The 19,397-nt window shown below is 42.9% G+C and overlaps 1 protein-coding gene across 1 annotated transcript in view; it reads left to right on the top strand.

The window, feature by feature from the left end:
* The first annotated feature begins 1,064 nt into the window (after positions 1-1,064).
* ELOVL7 (ELOVL fatty acid elongase 7) overlaps positions 1,065-19,397 on the top strand; it is a 35,000-nt gene continuing 16,667 nt past the window's right edge. Inside the window, exon 1 of the mRNA XM_084304985.1 lies at positions 1,065-1,091. The gene's annotated coding sequence lies outside the window, so the exon portion shown is untranslated. The remainder of the gene's footprint in view (positions 1,092-19,397) is intronic.

The following is a 19,397-nucleotide window of genomic DNA, read 5'->3' as shown; positions in this document are numbered from 1 at the left end:
ATGGACTGTCATATTTCTACATATCCCTTTTGGCCAAACCCAATCTTATTATGATACCCTCTCAAAAGTGCCAGGATTTCCTCACTTGTCATAATCTTAACAATTCCAAGAGGAGCATGAAGTAAACCCAAAACCTCAGGGTCTTCCTCTTAATCTCCAGCCTAATCAACTGCTCAGCAATGGAGAGCTTTTGTAGGATTTGTTACGAGTTGTTTCTCCATCTCCACCTCAGCACCTGGTTTTAGCCTTAACGTTTCCACAATGGCAAAAGGCTTCCTATGGTTATTTTGCCTTTTGCTGCCTCAGACTCCTAGTTTTGAATTGTTTGGTGTCCCCCAACTCAGAGGCCACTTCTGCATTTATACATTGTACTAGTTTAACACCATCCACTCTCAGCCCCTTCCTTTTATGCTTTTCCACAAGTTGCAAGAGGTGTTTGCCTCTTTCCTTCAGTTTTGCCATTATACCCTCTCCTTCCTCCAAGATTTTGCCTCTTATTTTGACTCAAGCTTTTACCTCCTTGCTATCTATCTCAAAACCTGTCAGTTACATATTTGTGGGCTGAATGACAGAAAAAAAAAAAAAAAAAAAAAAGGATCACCTACTTACACCCTGGAAATCTGGAAATTCCTCATCACCCCCCATTCTGCCCTTCACATCTGCGGATGGAAGTCATCGGGGAACATCACCTTCATCCCAATTAGGTCCTGAGAGAGGAAAATCTCTGTGTCCCGCAATATTTTGGGGAGGAAGATGTGGCTTGAGGTATTGGGCTGGAGCTGGGCGGTTGGGCTTAATTATTATTATTATTATTATTATTATTATTATTTTGTTATGTTTAACGCAGTCAACTGCCCTGTCTCCCCAGACCTCCTACTCTTCTTTCGGCATCCCGCTGCCTGCAGGAACGGAGCGGGAGGAGTCGGGGGCTGCCGGGGGCGAGGGGGGACGGCTCTGGGCGTGGCATGGGCGTGGCACTGGGCGTGGCGTGGGCGTGCCCCCCGCCGCGCGCCCTGTGGAGGCCCGTGCGCGGCGGCGCCCCGCAGTCCCGTCCGGCGGTGCGGGGACAGGTGTGGCCGTGCCGCTGCCGTGTGAGTGCGGGGGGCTCGGGGCTTTGGGGAGGTTTGAGGGGCTTGGGGGGAGTCCCACCGGCTCTGTGCTGAGGGTGGGACGGGACACGGGGTGGCTCCTACCCGCCCTGCCCCAAAATCACTGCTTGCTCCTCTCCTTCCCTCTGTCCGTCCGTCCCGGCTCCCTCCCCAGCCTCTCCCCGCGCTGTGCCGTCTCCTCCGGCTTCGCTCCGCGGTGCCGGTGCCCTCTGAGGCTCCCCCGAGCCCCCAGCCCTCCAAACTTCCCGGCCGTGCCCCCCGCTCCGAGCTCGTCGCCCCGTCTTGAGGAAGGAGCCGCGCCGGAGGTGAGGCAGGGGCACGGCCTCCGCCTTGCTCAGGAGGCTGCTCCGGGGCTGTTTTTCCCCAAAAAGTGCCCTTTTCCCAACCCCCGGAGCCACGAGCGGTGCCGGGCATCGAGGAATTGAGGACCCCCGCTCCGCAGGAGCAGCCCCGGGGGAGAGGTGTGCTCCACGTGCTTGGGAGGATCCCAAAATGTAGGGCTGGGAGGACGGCGTCCCGCCGCTTGGGAGTGGGGCGGCTCTGTCTGTCTGTCCGCCTGTCCCGCTGCCTCCCCCCGGCGGAGGGGGCTCTCCGGGCGGTGAGGGAGCGGGGCAGGCGGCTGCCGCCTCCTGGGCTCTGTGGGGTCGGCGGCATTTCGGCCGGGTTTCGGACCCCCCCATGCCGCGGATGAGGCTTTTTGGGCAAATCGGGAATCTTCCTCCCCGCTTTGCGCCCCAGACCCGGGAGCGACTGTCCCTATGGGAGAAGCCCGGGCGGGTTTTTCTGGCTGCCGGGGCACGGCCGCCGCTCGTTTGCGTGTGCGAGGTGCTCCTGGGGGGCGGGAGCGCCTTGCACTTGCTTGGTGGCTTGGAGAAAGTGCAAGGAAAGACCCGAGGTGCGAAAACCCGGCTTAAAGTCCTCCTGGGTAGCCCCTCTGCCGCCCGAGCGGGGAACAGCAGGGCTTTTTGCGGCGTCTCGTTGCGGGGTGCCCTTCCATTACAGGCTCATTTTCGGGAGGAAGGAGGCAGGTTAGGGTGCAGGAAGAGATAGTCACCTTCCCGGGATGTGCCAGGGAAGGTGCCGCGGCGTTAGTCAAGGAAAACGCGTGACAAATAGGATTTGACTCGTTATGCGGCTCGCTAATGCCACAAAATGTCTATCAACTAATTGCATACCGGCAAAAGAGCTAATCAGGTACGTTTCTCTATCCTGACGTGACTCGGCTGTCTTTGCTGACTGTGCCGTGCCCTTCCTGGCTTTGTTTCTCTCACCCGCAGCAAACCAGGAAACTGGGAAACTTTTTTTTTTGTCTTTTTTTTTTTTTTTTCCCTCCTACCCTGTACTTCTGCTGCGCCACTCCCACGCCCAGCGGCGGGCAGGCAAAGGGAGCCGGATCCTGCCCTGCACCTTCCCCATCTCCCCTTCCCCATCTGCTGGCCAAATCCCCAAATCCCGGCCGTGCCAGGGCAGGGTCTGTGCCAGCTCCCCGCCGGCTTGTCCCGGAGCAGACAGAGGACAGGACCTCTTGTAAAACACGTATGGCGAGTGCCTGTGGCAGGCGGGGATGAATGGAAGGGCTGGCGTCGTCCTCAGAGGTGCAGCCTGATTCTGCAAAGATAATTTCACAGCTTGGCGTTGGTATTGGTTTCAGGCTAGGGGATGTCTGCAGCACTGAGCTGCTTCCCAAATCCTGTGCAGCTGTGAAGGGAGAAGTGCCCCTTCCCTCTTGCTACCTGTCCCTTGTACCCCTGTCCCTTGCAGCAGCTTTTGTCCTGCTCTTCTCTCCTGAACTCACAGCAGGTGATACTCACAGGTGCGCTTTTTCATCTCTTTCCCCATTCCCAAGAACACTTTAAGTTTGAAGGGCTGACATACTTGGTTACCTTTTTCTCTATTACAATTTATACTTCAAAAAGCAGTTCTGAACATTAAGGAGGAAGCTGATCTGTTTGGGAGCCCAGCACCGAGAGACTTGCAGAGAACCTATAGCTTAAAAAGAGTTAAAGTATATAAGAAAAGAAAAACCGTCATGGTTTGCTTTGAGATTTAATACTCATCCCTTTCTGCTCGCTTAAATTTACTTTAAATACTATTTCAGAGGTGGGTGGTTGTGCAGGGCTATGGAGCCCCTGCAGGTGCTTTTCTGTGGTACCCGGGCTAAGTGCTGCAGCTACAGAGGGCAAATGCAGCCTAAATGGTGAAAAGTGAACATTTTCCTACTTGAAAATATTGGAATATTTGAACAAAAACATTAACAAAATAAATAATTCATTTTTTAGGCTTGATTGTACTTTTTTTTTTAAGTAGTTCCTTTAAAAGGCAAGAAAATGAAAGCTAAAAAGAGACACGCAGTGCAATTTTGTCCTGCAGAGCCTGTTCAATTGCCATGTTCAATTTACAAGAAGTTTTGCGAAGTAGCAGATGATGTAGCAGTTAAGAGTTTTTCTATCTTTCTGATACTTGGGTGAAATCTCAGAAGTAATAGGGATTACTTCAGCTGATATTAAATATGAAAGTTTAGCCTAAGAAGAGACACCAGAGGAACTCAGATGTCTCTTTTCTTTACCTGTCTTTGGTTTCAGTGTTAAATGCTGGCCATTGAATAGTGCAGGGTTCCCCCCCCCCCCTAAAATCATGTAGTAAAATGCTTACCGTGTGTTTGTTGGTGTGTATTTTTTTTTCCTTGTGTCTTTTGCTACTTACGCTCTGTTTATGGTGGTTACAGAAAACTCTTTATTACTTAAGATGTTGACTAGAGAAGACCTGTAAGCAGTTCATAGATTGGATAATGTGAACAGAACACTGAATTTAGAGCAGCACAGGTGTAAACAGGGCCTTGTTATCTTGGTACTGTGGGAGAATCAGAGGAACCAGATTTTTAGCTTTGAAATCCAAAGCTTGCACAGAAATCTCATCTCTTGTAAACTACCACTCACAGAGCCTATCCAGCCCAAAGTAAGCTCCGGGTGCCACTCACGGAGTAGCACGGATGTCACAGGGAGGATGAATTCAGGTGGCAATAAATAAACTCAGTGAGTCATCGTATCTGCCAGGAGCAATGGTATTCGGATTGCTCCTCTCCACTGTGTCAGGGCCGTGTTACTCATCATGGTAAAAGCAGCGAACGCTGACTCTTATCTCCCCTCACCTAACCATGCCACCTCCTGCTGCAGTGGCACCATCCGTTCTTCTATCCTAAGTGCTTTTGACCCTTGGAGAGGACCGGTGCTGAACTATTCTGATGAACTCTTCTAGGTTAAAAATACCTTTCTTTTTTCTTTCTTTTCCTGTGGCCTTGCCCCCCCCGCCCTTGATGTGCTTCCCAATCTGTTTTATTACGCAGTGAGAAAAACAGTTGTTCCAGTGTGAGTAAAGAGTGACGTGGGATTAGGAGTGAGTAATGGGGGTAGAAGTTGATTAAGCTGACATTGGTCCCATTAAAACCACTCTTTAATTGAAAACTTACCCTGTAAACAGCCAGAGTTGCTGTGCTCAAGAGAAGCTTCTTGTCGCAGCTTTCTGAATTCCTGTGTGTTCCCTGTGGGCGTTTAATTGTATTGTGAATTCTTTGTAGTCGGGATTATCTTTTATATTGATACGGTGCCTTGCACACTGGGCCCGGTGCCTGGAGCCTCTATTCAAAATCTTTTTTTTTTTTTTAAAGCAGTACCTCACCAAAGGGGTGTGAATGTGGTTATAAATCTGCATGGTGTGCTTTTAAAACACATGCAAACAAATACTACGTACAGTGCAAAAAGTTAGTAACTTTCTCCAGGCTTCTCCTGGGTGGAAGCTGAAGAAACCCTTGCTATCCCAGGGGCTGTACGCTGGACTTACGGGTATGTCTGAGATAAAAACATAGCTCACCAAGAATAACTCTGTTCCTTTTATTCTTTTGTTGCCCAGCAAAAGGAGGAGACAACTTCTGCTGGGGTTTGAAACACAAAGATCTGTCTGTTGATTTGGAAATAATTTGCATTGTATCATCAATCCCAAAATGGCTTAAAACAAAGTCACAAAAGCCTGATTCAGTGCTTCTCTGTATGCTCTTAGAGTATGGGTCCATTTAATATTGGTACTCTTCCCTTTCTTTCAGGAAAGTTATCTGAGGTGACAACTATTTGATTTTTTTTATTATTTTTTTTTTCTGATCATTTACAAGGTAAAGTGCCTGGAACATGTTTCTAGTGTTTGAAGCTGATGTTTTGTGATGTGTACCAGAGCAGAGTGCAAGGTGACCAGAAAGAAGAAACTCCTTGATTTAGAGCCGCTGCTGCTGTTGGAGGAGAAAATATCTTTTGGAGTGGGGAAAAATGTTTCTGCTCAGTAAAGTTTTGAAATACAATCTTTTTTCATATGTCTGTCTTTTTGTGGTAAGGACTTAACAGGTAGTATTTTCGCTTGTTTTCTTTTGGTAAAATGTTTCTAGTTTTCTTTTTAATTAAAAGGTATTGGCTGAAGTGTCAAGAGTATCAGAGTTGTAGGTCAGATACGCTCATTTATTCTGTTAAGCAGATACTGTGGTATTTGTTTGCCCTGTGGTGTTATGAATAGATAGGGATGGACTACATAGAAATGTCTATTGTCTGTTCAAAGCAGTAGTAGCTCATAATGTTGCCTTCTCCTGTAAAGGTGAAAATTACTTACGTCCAGATACATTGCAATAGAATAGTGTATTTCACAGTGTTTACATTTATGTCATCCATGACAATCCCTTTTTTATTTGCTTGGATGTACAGTTGGAAATATCTGGATTGAATTACATTCTTTAATCGCTTTTGTACTCAGAGTTCTGTGGCTTGTCTTTCTGTACTGAAATAAAAGGCTCATTTTTGAGACTTCTAACTGTACAGAATGGGCCTGACAAGCTTTTAATTAAATTACAGTAATGCATTTAGGAAGTGCCCTGTCCACCCTTATCACTCATGACAAGATGTATGAGACTATGTACAAAAGCCAAAAGAGTGATGTAGTAAGTGAGGTGTTGATCACCAACTTTGAAATTAAACCTTTCACAAAACTGTTTTTGAGCCATGTTTCATGGGACTTTATTATAGATGCTAATTCCCTCTGCCTCTTGTATTACTACTGTGGTGCCAACAACTTCGTTTCTGTAGCACCTTTTGTTCTGCAATAAGCTGAGTTGTTACAGGAGGCTGAGTTTGTTTTTCCATGAAGAAGTAATAAAACTGTAAAGAATGGCTGTAAATCGTTTTACGCATAGCTCTGGTGGTCAAGAAGTCCTCTCATTTTAAGTTCTAACCAAAAGCACAACTGCTATATTTTGGAGGAGGGAGAAAGCTGAGAGGAGGGAGTGCAGAAGTTATAAGCTGTTAAAGGTCTCCTTGCCTCCCTTCAACAACTCCTTTCATGAATGCCTGAAATGTCATGGAGTAAGAAGTTCCCCATCCGAGTTTCATGTTATCCTGAAACTGCTCCCCAAAATCTAATCAGTCCATTGGCCTGAGGGAGTTCTGAGTTGATCTGGAGTTCTTCCCAATTCATTGAAAGGAAGCTGCTACTGTATTTTAAAACTAAACAGCTTAGGTGCTCCATTTGACCTACATTTAAAGTTATTGAATGGAAAACTGCCTCTGGACCTGTGGGGATTGTGCAGTTTGGTGTTCTGTAGACACTTCATCTGTGTCCTTGAGGAGTGTACTTTCATGTCACCCAAGGTGTTGGAGCATCAGACAAAGCTTAACTGAACCGAAACGGGCTTGTGGTAAGAAAGGGAGCTGCTTTTACAGATGGTGAAGTTGTGTGACCTTGGCTCATCTGTTGAGAAAACAGCTGTGGGAAGAGGTCCAGTCCTCCACCCACCAGAGGGAAGGCATCTCACTGTGTGGACCCAGTCAGCTGAATGAACCTGCAGCTGCATCGTGTGTGTGGAGCGCAGTGAGCGTGGGTGAAAGCAAATTCCTTGGTTTGAGTGTTAACAGTGAAATCATCTGGAGGTGAGGTAGAAGAGACAAACCACTGTCTTTAGAAACCTGCTTGAGTGACGAGGGTTGTGGTGTTGCTCTAGGTTCAGGCAGTGGTGTGTGGCCTGGTAGTTTTGCATGGTAACTGGAATACTGAGCTGGCACCAACACTTCAGTTTTGTTCACAGCTTTGCTGTGCCAACAAGTGAAAAAAGTGCTGCTTTTTCTCTAGTGACCTGCCCTCTGCTCTGCACAGAGAATAAACCAAACACGCTGACCTCCTCCACAGAACGCTGAAACCTCTACCTGAAAAATGCCATTTCAGACTTTTTTTGGTAACAGAAATGTGTAGATATAAGCTCATTCTTTCTACTGGAGACGTTCCAGCTTTCCTCTCCTTTCCTGCTGTTGCATGCTGAGTGTTTCTCATGTGCTGTTGTTTTACAGGAACGTCAGTATTAGTCTGAGTACTCTGTTTCTTGCCAAGCTTCTGCACTGAAAGTATTATTGTCTCCTGCGTTATTCTAATGTGGCACGTCCACTGCCTAATGCACTTTGTTGATGGACTTTTTAATTTTTTTTTTCTTGAGCTATTTGTATTTGGCAATCTTTCAGGATCAGAAACAGGGGAAAAATAAGTGTGGTTGATATGGCCTGGTTCATCCCTACCCACTGTCTAGCTGAGCTGATCTATTTTAAACTCTAGCCATGTGTCATGGTCCTGGGTGGTCTCTGAGTGTTTGGGAAGATGATAAAAACTGCGTTCTGCTGTGGTAGTGGAAAATGCTGATAGAAGGTGGAAAATATTCAGTATCTCTCCCAGGTGGAATTGTGCATTACAGCACACCTGTGATAAATCTGTCCGGTAATGTGGTGTTTCATTCTGTTCTTTTGTGAAGTTATTAATCAGTGTTAAACTAATTTGAAGACACTCCAGCCTAACAATGCTGTTTCATACACTCTTCCTGAAAGTGCAATATACTGAAGACTTTAAAGTTCCTATTAGCACAGCAAGTAAGATCTAAGTAACTAGATCTGGGGCAAAAGTCACCCGTCACAACTCTGTCATGTCATTAACATATTTTGCCCATAATATCAGCCTCTACTTGACATTTGGTGTTGTGCACACTACTGCATATTTTTTGCTTGGAAGTAGAACAAAAAGCTCATATCCATTTGAACCTGAATTTTATTCAAAATATCTGATTTCTAAAAATGTTTCAAGATTCCCTTTGCTAAGAAGCCAGTTAATATTTTTAGCTGATGGAGAGACTTGTTTCCATGTAAACTTTTGAGGGTAGGTTGTCTTCTGGCTACTGTCCCACACAGCGTTGCTTTGCCCTTTTCCTTTTTTCTCCATAGGCTGTCCACTTCTCTGATTCATCTGGACTGGATGTTTCCTCTCTGTAATACTAGTAGGCAGCTGTGAATGCCTCTGCTCCATACTTCTAATTGAGTCCTGACCAACAGCTCTTTCACAGGAACCCTTTGGATGCCCAGCACATCTGTAGTCCTTTGAAAGTTACCTGCACAGCAAGTGTAGAAGTTTTTCTAGAATTGCTCTTAATGCCAAGCCAAAATGAAGGTGCTCCCTTTCTTTTATGCATGTCCTGTGTCCAAGCTCTGGGAAACTGGATAGCATTGTAAGGGGTGCAGTCACCTCAAAAGGGAAAGGTGCTGTGGAAAGCTATTGACCAAGCTGTACTGCAAGCAGCATCCAAGACTGCCTGGGTGGAACCCAGAAGCTTATACAGATTTCAAATGGTATCAAGTGGGAGTTTATAAAAATACTTGTTTCCGTCTTTTCACCCTTGGACTAAAAGTATAATAAGCACTGTACTATCTCGACAGTGTCTTTCTTGACTATAGGGTGAGTCTGCAGGGTCACTTCCTCCAGCTGTCCCTGACGTTTGGGCATCCCTTTGCCTTCTGTTCTCCACCCCTCCGTGATTCCTCCCTTGAGGACAGAATACAGCAAGTGCTGGCTGGGAAACGTCTGGCTTTTTTGTAAGGCATTTCCACATCAAATCAATTTCTAAAGCTGTATTGCTCTTCCGCGTGAACTCTGATCAAGTGTAAACCAATTCTTTACCTTTTTTTTTTTTTTCCAAGTGGAGATCTTGGGGGTGTAGATGAAAAACAGGGCTGCTAGGAGAAACTAGAAGTCTGTTCATGTTCTTACTGCTTTGCTTGGTTATTCTGACTGAGAGGCCTGAATCTCCAAGCAACAGCATAATGTGGCTTCGTGGGTTGCCTGACACTAATACTTCTGATTATGTTTTGTGCTGATTAACTAAACCTTTCATCATGCTGAAGAATGTTGATTTAAAAAACAAATGAACAAAAGAGAAGGCCTTTATATCTCATTGCACATCCCTTGATGATTTGGGACTGCATCTCTGTAAATCATCACCACTGCACTGGAAAGATTTAGGATGTGGCCATACAGTAACTTCCTGGAGCACTCCAGAAAGTACATTCACAACATCAGCTGATGTGCCAAGAATGAACTTGTGAGCAGTAGCTCTTTTTTAATGACAATGACAGCAGACTTCCGTGTTCCGATACTTTAGTTTAAAAACAATGCTGAGCACAGATTTCCTTTAAAGTGGCTCCTCCAAAAATGGCCCTAAAATCCCTGCCATCTCCTCTCAGTGCTCAGCAGCCTGTGTCATGCTTCCCAGGGCTGGCGGCTGTGCTGCGTGCATCACAGCAGAAGGTTGTGGACACAGCTGGTCCCAGCTTTCTTTTGGAAGAGCCTGCTAGGGAGGATGCAGTTGCTGATGTTTACAGTGTGCAACAGCGTGTCCGCTATGCTGCATAGTAGTTTTTTTTTTTTTTTTTTTTTTTTAAAAAAAAAAAAAAAGGGTGGGTGGATAGGGAGGGTGTCAGTTCTAGGTCATACGCCTTTAAAATTTATGCCTGCCTAGTGCAGTGCAAGCAACATTGGAGCAGAAGGAATGCATTATTTTCCTGCCGAGGATATCAGCTTAGGACTCGAGGGTGGGTAGGTTAAGCAAGTGCAAGGCAGTGGGAAACAATGGTAAAGGAAATTAGCCCATGTCAGCATGAAAGAGTGGTGTGGGAGCAACTCAGCTTCTGAGAATTGCTGCATTAAAGGGTGAACAAAATAATGTGTTGCAATTCCACACCGGTGTTATCAGTGTTGCTGCTTACTAATATTCTGAACCCAGCAAGATTGCAGGCGGTGCAATAGAAGTTCCATAAGTCGGCAGTGACTCTGCATCATGTCATCTGAGGTGACAGTAACTGAGCTGAGTGTGTACTATAGGCAAGATATGACTGTAGAAAAATACTTCTTCATTCAGTATTGATGAACATTTTTCACTTTATTTGCTTGCTTCTTTCTTAAGTACTATGTTTTTAAGGTAACTATATATATATTTTAAGGTAACTATATATATATATGCACATATATATTTGTCTCCTCTTCCCATGAATCTCCTTTCTGCTGTATTTTCATATTACAAAAGACAGTACAGCGTCCCCATCTTTGCCTACCATGGATGGAAATTTATAGTCTGTTTTTCTTCTCTATTGATTTTCAATTTCTGCATTGTTGAATAGCTACAGGTACATTGCCATTGATTATTTGGTTACAAAATGTCAATGGAAACAAGGCTTGTCTGCTTTTATTTTCCATTGGTATTAGCTAGATTCACAATATGTTACCTGTGTAACAAATCTCATTCCCAGATGTTTTAAGGAGTCTGCTCTGCAAGATGAACTCTAGTACTACATCTCTTGCCTCTATTTGATCAGCTTTGGTGGAGTCCTCCCCACAATGACTACTTAATGACAATATACATGTATGTCATGGTTCTGTGAAATAATGGGTGAACATAAACTAAGTTTTCTACCCGTTCTTGGTAGCAAACTGCTTATATTGTAATTAATTGGACACAGAATATTCTCATGCAATTCACCTGTTAACTCTTAATGAGGATAGAAGATGTGATGGAGCCAACCCAGTGGCTCAGCTTGCAGCTGAAGGAAGGGGATGGTCTCACTCTTATCTCTCTTCATATTTTCACAAGTAACTTTAAGGTAGGTACAGGCAATGTTGCTCATAACAGGACCAAATTCTAAACCATCCTACATGGAGGTTTAAGACTGATGCAGACTTTGTGCAATGGTATAACACAGGAGAAGTAGGGAGATCTTTAGACTGAACATAAATGTGGCAACATTAGCTGAGTCTGTTTTGCTTATGGCCTGCCCATTCCCAGGGTACGTTAATAAGGTATTGAGGACTGTTATGAGGATGCTTCTACCTATGTTCGGAATGTTTTGCCCTAAGAATGGGTGTCTGGTAGAAAGCTGAAAAGGTTCTTATCAAAGCAATCAAATAATTGTGGTGTATACTCAAAACAAGAGATTTTCATCATCACAATGAGAGAAAATTAAATGCCATTAACCCTGTTTTGTGGATGCATCCACAAAGTCCTTTCATTCTTAGTCTTCTAAAATGTGAACTTTTGATGTCATGAGACACCATTTTCATTCTTGGGATTTAGGTAGCACTTCCACTCCCACTACCTTTATAGAACTCATCTATAAATTGTTTATTGAAAGTAAAGTATTTCTTATACAGGCTAAAAACAAACGAAAACGCACTGCAGTTTAAATATCACTTCTTAGCCCTCAAACTGTGCTGATCTATATTGTAGTTTGCTTGGTTACTAACAATGTGTACATGCTTTAGAAATACCACAGTTACAAATACTTTCATGTATCTGTCAGAATTATCCCTACTCCAGAACAAAGAAGCCCAGAAGGGGTAAAAGCTGTGGGTTATGAAGACACCGACTTGTAGAGGAATTAAGGGGTTGCACAGGGCGCATGTGCCTGTGCTGCCCATCTAAACATAACAGATTGCCTTACCGCTGCCTTGTCCCCTGGTTCTCGCTTTGTGAAAGCCTGCTTAACGTGACACTAAGCCTAGCTGATCTTCAAATAAAAATTAAAACATACAACCAGAAAACTTTCTGTAGTAATTAGCAAGGAGGAAAAAGGAGGAGCTATTAAGTCCTTTGCATAAGCAGGAGATTAACCTGAGTCGGATATGGCCCAAATACTAAATGAATAATTTGCCAGAGGTTTTTGATAAGGGTAATGGTGTGTCATTATCTAATGGAAATGCGGTTGCATTAATACAAATATTACGTCACAGGCAAACCTTATTTTGACTTCTAGGTGAAAGTTGTCATGGGATGCGTGTCATGGCGCTCACTGTGCAGGCGGGATTAGGTGACTTTGTGAGCTGCTGTCACCCTGCTGGCATGAAATCCAAGGGAGCCAAGTGCAAGTCATATACTGGCAGACCAACAAAAAGAGCTCCTGCAGTAATCCAGGTGCAGGAGCCTCTCAGCAGCATGCAGGTAGGCAGATGAGGCTAGCTGAAGGCAGAGTGGCTGACATACCAGTGCTCAAAGGATTTTGGTAAAGCCAGGGGACCACCAATAACTAGTTAAAATTCTAGCAGCTTTGACCCAGTTTATGTTTTTGCCTTTCTCTGAAACGGTGGGAATGTGAGGATTAAAAACTGAGGTAGATATACTGGTGTGTGGTTTATGGTGGTTGTTTCACAAGTGAAACTGGAAATCCTTTCAGGATCCAGCCCAGTGCCTTTCTCATACTTGAGTTAAATTGATAACTGAGTTCAGATTCGTAAGGAAACTTCCTCCCAGGCTACATTTGCATGGACTGTTTGGTCCTAGAGGGCCTAGGATTAGTTCCTAGGATTGCTTTCAGTTGCATCACCAGGTAATTTAACATATCTGTGATGCCCAATCCTTTGCTGCCATGGTGTAGTACAAAGTCGTTCTTGTTGCTTCAGTTCGTGTGTTGTGAAGTACTCCTTGTGCATGTGATGGACAGAGTGACGGCTTGCCGAGGTGCGGTGCGTGCACATCTTAACTAACGATCTGGCACATGATTGTCTATGGTTTTGCAGGCAGGACCAGACATGATGATCCGGTGATTTCATCATCAGCTTAAATGTCTGTGACAGGGCTGCAGCTCCCACCTTTCCACCTTCCTGCAGCTCCCAGCTCAGGTGTCTTGCTGCTTCCTTTGCATGAGCTCCCTCTGAGCCACTGTGCTGACCGAAAAAGGAACTTTTTCCCCAAGATTGTGATTTCATTTGGGTCAGTGAGCTGCTGTAGCTTATCCTGCAGCTGCCTGGGGACCAGGACCATCAGTAGGGCTGCCATGGGACTGCACACTGGGGATTCCCTATTCAGCAGTCACTGGTCACTGGATCAGTGTATGTGGACCAGGAGGATTCCTGTTTGGTATCAGCTGGGAGCAGGCACAAAATGGGGCTGTAATCATTCCCAGTGAAGAACCTGACACAGTTCCCATAGGGAGAAGCTTTTCTGTGCCCATTAGCAATCAGCCTTGCATGAAGCCTGCAGTATCCATTCTTTTAACACATTGCGTGCGGGCATGGAAGGAAATACAAACTGGTTTTTATTTTACCCAGCATCAGAATGGGAAATCCAGTAGGCTGACAGGAAGAAAAAAACAAAAAAACACCAGTATGTAATGTGGTTGAAATGAACTGTTTTCACTAGTTCTGCTGCCTACAGACTACTTTACTTGTGTAGGTAAATCGTAGTTTTGATGCTAGTTTAAAACGGAAAGCATTAAATAAAGAGGTGCCATACAACGAATTCAATAAGGGTGACAATACAGGTTAAGTATTCTTTTACTCAATATGGCTGGTGTGGGAATTTACAAGCAGATATTCTAATGCAGTTTCTAAACCTCTTTCATCTATTTTTAAGATGTCCACATTATTTCCAAAGGGATTTACATGTAGTTGGAAATATGCTTTTCCCTCACCAATGTCTACTGGAGGTGGTTGATGCACACTAAGGAGTAATTTTTATTTTAGAATGGGCTGGCTTCAGAGACAAAGCTTGAAATTTAATCAAGGTAACATTTAACTAATACATCTCCAAAAATCTGGAAATTTCCTTAAATCCCTCTGTTAAACAGAGTTGTAACTCACTTGAGCACTGCCGTCTGACAGGAACAGTGCTTACAAGCAATATTAATGACAACAAAAAGGCCGCTTAATGCTAAGCAGGATGTTACCAGCCTACCTGGGAGATGAAACTTCCCCAAAATGCCCTCTTTAGTTGAGAAAAGGCATAAAGAATCAGGAAGGTCACAGAAACTTTTCTCAGGAAAATCTGTAACATCAGGTGATATACAACTTTGTGGCAGAATATAGGTGAGTAACCAATCTGATGTAATAGGCATTTTGTACTTGTTTGCAGCCTGGCATAAGGGAGTAAAGCAGTTAAAATAACTGCAATTATGTAACAACACAACCTTGGGAAATAGGAAGGGCAGAGCTGATATTTCCCAGGTAAAGCCAAAGATATGATCTGTGAAATGTTCTGGTTTAATTACCCTGTGAACTTCAAAAGCAAAATTAACAATGGTATATTAAATGATTCTGAAGCATTAGTGTTTCATAATTATGCCTGAATGTGTCACCCCGTGTTACTGTCACTTCTTGTGCTATCATTTTGAAATCAGACCAGCGTGGGTCAGTGTTCTTTCCATCTTCCTGCAGGGTCTGTAGGACGGGGGTCCTGCCATCATTACCTGCTGGATGTGTCAAGGGGGTAACACTCCAGAAACTTTGTTTCTGACATCTGACTTGGGTGAAAATTACCCCACTGAAGCTTGTACTTTATCAGATTTTCATGTCTTTTGCTAAGAGGTCCCTGTAAAACTAGGGCCCTTTTTACCAGAGCCTGTAGGACAGGGGGCTTTAAACTAGAAGAGGATAGGTTTAGATTAGATATAAGGAGGAAATTCTTCACTCAGAGGGTGGTGAGGCCCTGGCACAGGTTGCTCACAGGAACTGTGGATGCCCCATCCCTGGAGGTGCTCAAGGCCAGGCTGGATGGGGCAGCCTGGTCTGGTGGGAGGTGTCCCTGCCTATGTCAGGGGGCTGGAACTGGTTTGTCTTTAAGGTCCCTTCCAACCCAAACCATTCTGTGATTCTAAGTAGTATCTCTGTCTTTCTAATAGCAAGTTTTTCTCTGTGAAGAGAAAGTCTTGTCTTAATATTAATTAATTAAATTAATTAAGAAGATGGTTTATGGAGTGACAAAGCTGATGTTAGATTCCCAGTGGTATTATTTCATTTTGCTTGGTTCTGTCAAGCTCTTCTGCTTGCTGCATTTGTTTAGTAGCCATCAGTGTAAAGCATTGCTTGTAAAATTACTGTTTAAAAGCAAATCTCAATATGTTTTAATATTTAAAAACTACGTAGGGGGAATAAATAAGCAGAAAGAATGGCAAATATCTTTCATGTGGGTTAAACCAAGGAATGCTAGAAGCTTGTTGTTCTCATTTAAAAATAAAGAATGTGTGAGGCATACCAGTAATTCCTATTACAAGAATCACTAATGTTTTTTGCATAGTAACAAAACTTGTAACAGCTTAATAACTACCACTTGTCATCTTGTGGCATTCTCATATGGTTTGCTAAGGTATGTGGCATTTTTGGATGAAAATGCACATTCTTGGCTGGTGTAAGTGATCTTATGTACCCCTCCCTCTCCAGTAAAGGTAATGGTCACACTTGAAATTGGTTCTGCAAAGCTGTGTGCCTTAACTCAGCTGCACCTATTTCAGCTGTCTGCTGAGTTGTAGGGAACCAGGGGCCAGCAAATGGCTTTACTCTTTTGACACAGCCCGTTCCATCATTTGGCTCCCTTACACCCCTATCCTTATAATGATGGAGGCACATTTGTTTAAGGGTGTCTTTAGAAATATTAGTGCAGCTGGCCTGACCTGAGGTGCACAGGATGACTCCCACTGACATTTTTAAATAAAAAGAAAAATAGCACTAATTTCTTTCTAAGAGCTGAGTACCTTGCCTAAGTTTTTCATAGGTGATTTCACAGGTTTCATAGGCATAATTTCAGTTCTTGTTTTCCAAATGCATGTGCTTCAGGGAGCTGCATATATGTTCTTTAGAACTTTTTGCACTGGGCAGGCTAAACATAAATGACTTTTTTTTTTTTTGATTTATGTAAATTTCTTCTCATGCATCATTTAAAATAACCCAATTTTTAAAATCAGTCTGCTAGTGTTCCTTCTGTAATTTTGGGGGAGTTTACTACAACCTAGATGCTATTTCAAAAATTTCCCTGTTGCTAGCACATTCTAGTTGCTTTTTGTAATGCTATTACAAGCAGAAAGTAGAACATTGGAAAAAGAAGTGCTGATGTGCTGATTCTGTAAATATGTTAACATTTATGTATATTAAATATACATTATCCTGACTGAACTGTGGCTAAACAAATACTTCATGTGTAGATGGCTTTATAGCATGAAGAACTAAAGCTGTGTATTAACAAATGGCTTTCTCTGCCCACAGGTCTTTGTGCCTTCAGGCTAAACATTTCCAACTTCTTGTTTAGAGGATAAGTTCTGTAGGCCTCAAAACTGCCAAACACTATGGAAAACTCCATTAAGCCACAGCATCTTTGGGTTATTTCCCAATGATATGGTTGTACTCTGAAAGAGCAGTCTTTCAAAATGATTTTTTTTTTTTTTCTGAAGCACAATCTAGTTGCTTCTCTTGTGTGTGGCTATGTGGTGTTTTTGTTTTGTTTTGTTTTGTTTTTGCAGTCTTGTATTAAAAACAAACAAAAGAAACCCACAAAATCAACAATAACGAAACACAAGAGGCCTTGAACGTATTTTTCCTGTATATGAGACCTTGTGTGTGAAGCAAATGTAATAAATAATAAAATACCTCTTATGCAGTCACAAATTCTACTTGTAGATAGTTAACAAATGAACAAAAAATCCTGACATAGTCAAGTAAATGCAAAAAAAATTGTTTATAAAAGTAGACTTGCAAAGAAATAACTAGGTAGCTAGTTAAGTACAAAAAAAAAAAAGTAAAACTGTAAAAACACTTTGAAAATAAAGTATTTGTGTTCTATGCAAAAGCTGATATTAAGTCTTTCAACTGTAGAAAAGTTGTGAATGGCTTTGTCTTTCCTGACATTACTCCCGCTCTTACAGTAGTAAGTTTTGTATATTGTACTTTGCTTACTTTCTGATTAGCAGTAATTTCTCAGTCAAGTGTCTTTGTGTCCTTAGGCTGAACTAAGCTGGCTGCTGTGACTGGTGCATCCTTCTCTCAAGGATGAGAGAACTGCTAAACTTTCAAAATCAGTTTAGCAGCTGTTGTGGACTTGAACATAAAAACTCTGAAGACTAAGGGGCTCTGATGCGTCAGTTCTTATGAAATGTTTTAAATGGAGAAGAACTGTGAGTGCTGGGGTCAGGAGGGGTAAGAGAAGTGTTTTTCTAGCAGCATGGGAAAAGTGAGGACATGCCATTTTGTCTGCTGCATTTCTACCGTGAGCAACAGCAACATATTGGAAGTAGTCTGGTTCCAGATATAAAGACAGTGTTTGGTCCCAGTGGCCGGCTAGCGTAAGAGTTGCTTTAGATACCAACAGCACATTTATCTGACTCCTAATACACTGAACTGGTGTTCACATGTCAAATGGATAAATGCAAAGAACTGTGAATTTGTGAGGTTGCAATCTGTAGGCTGAGCATAAGGAGAAGGATAAGTCAATCAACACCCCCAAACCTGTAATAAATAGCAATCCATTTTAAGGCAACGTCCACAGCATTTCTGGTTTTTGCACAGAATGTTTTGAAATAGTAGGCTGCTCATTTGGCATGGGTCTTGTTCAGTGTGTTGAACTAGCCAGTTTGAGTTGTATTAAGATCTTCATCAGATTGTGAGAAGGAAGACTCTGACAGTGAATTCAATAAGCTACTTTTTATTGAAGTGATGATTAAATGTAACATGGTTACTTTACTTCAGTGAATCTCTGTGTGTGTGTGTGTATTATTGAACTATTGAGCCTTTGTGTGCACAAGTTGTTTGCAGGTTTTTGGTGGAATATTGTTAGAACTCTTGAACAAAGTATCTTGTCTGGTATGCCTTTTCTCTTGATTTACTATTCTCAGGAGACTGAAATAGGAAGAATCGTGCATTTTAAGGATAACTTATTGTAATCAATCTATTTAAATAATTATTTATAAAATACAGATTTATAATACTCCCCCCACACACAGCACCAGCCACCTTCAGCTGGGTTTCTCAGTTGTCACTGTAGCACAATCCAAAGCATGTGATGTTCAAGACAGGGTGGGGTTTACCTTCATTTGACATCATCCATGGTTTGGTTTACTGAGCAAGTTGCCAGTGATACTTATCTGTCTCTAACCACTTTCAGCTACTGTCAAAAAGGAGGCCACTCAGGTTTCCATTAGAAAAGGAAGGAGATGTTCCCTATATGTACCGTTTTTTCCTTTATAAACCTATATAAACACGGAGTTTTATAACATGTTGCCCTTTTTATCAAATGCCACAATACTTAAATAAGAATAGACATGGACTTCCTTTACATTGAGCTTTGTTAAAAGTGTGTGTGTGCCTACATGTGCTCACTGACCTCCAATGTGATTGTGTGTGTGGGGCGGGTTTAGTAAATGCAACTGCTATGGGTGTATGGCTACAGCTATTGCTGAGGAATGTGTGGGCAATGGTTTGTCGGTTACAGTAAGTGCCCTTGATCTCCATCAAAGTGAGATGGATAGAGCAAGGCACAACTGGATTTAATAAAATAAAAAAAATGAAGAAACCAAAACCTCTACAGAAATATAGCTTAGAATAACACATCAGGAGCTAGATAGATTGAACTACGTTTGCCAGTTTAAATGGAAAATGGTGTAGAAAGGGGATATTCATACTTAATTTATATTAAAAAGAAGTATTTGATCACTTGAAATTGGTTGCTGCACTGTGGATTTCATTGCTCATGTGTCTGAACCACACTCATGATGTTGGAATTGTATGGTTAGTAATTCAGACCAATCAAATTAATGTATGTAGGTAGAAATTGACTGTTGTACACTTGCATATTAGCATCGGAAATACTCTGGCTTTCAGTAAGACTTTAAATGTCAATGAATGTTTAGAGCTGTCTCAGAAGCACCCTGTATCCACGGGGTACGTGGTAGAGAGACTGACTTAGCAGGAAGAGTTCAGTACAGCATAATAGAAAAATAACACTTCTGTGAAGTGAGCATTGCAGTTAGCAGGTTGTGTGGAGGATTATGGGATTGTCCTCTCCTTTTTAGTGGCTGTGTGTATCTTTTTCTGTTGTTGAGCATGAGGAAGTAATTGTGCATTTATGTAAAATGTTTGTTAGCCTAGTGTATTACTTGAGTTACAATGATGCGTGTGATGGTTGCCTAGAAATCATTTAGTGAA

Source organism: Netta rufina (genome assembly GCF_964035555.1).
Source record: "Netta rufina genome assembly, chromosome: Z".
Classification (NCBI taxonomy): Eukaryota; Metazoa; Chordata; class Aves; order Anseriformes; family Anatidae; genus Netta; species Netta rufina.
Note: the sequence above shows the minus strand (reverse complement) of the source record. Positions and strands in the feature narration are given on the sequence as shown.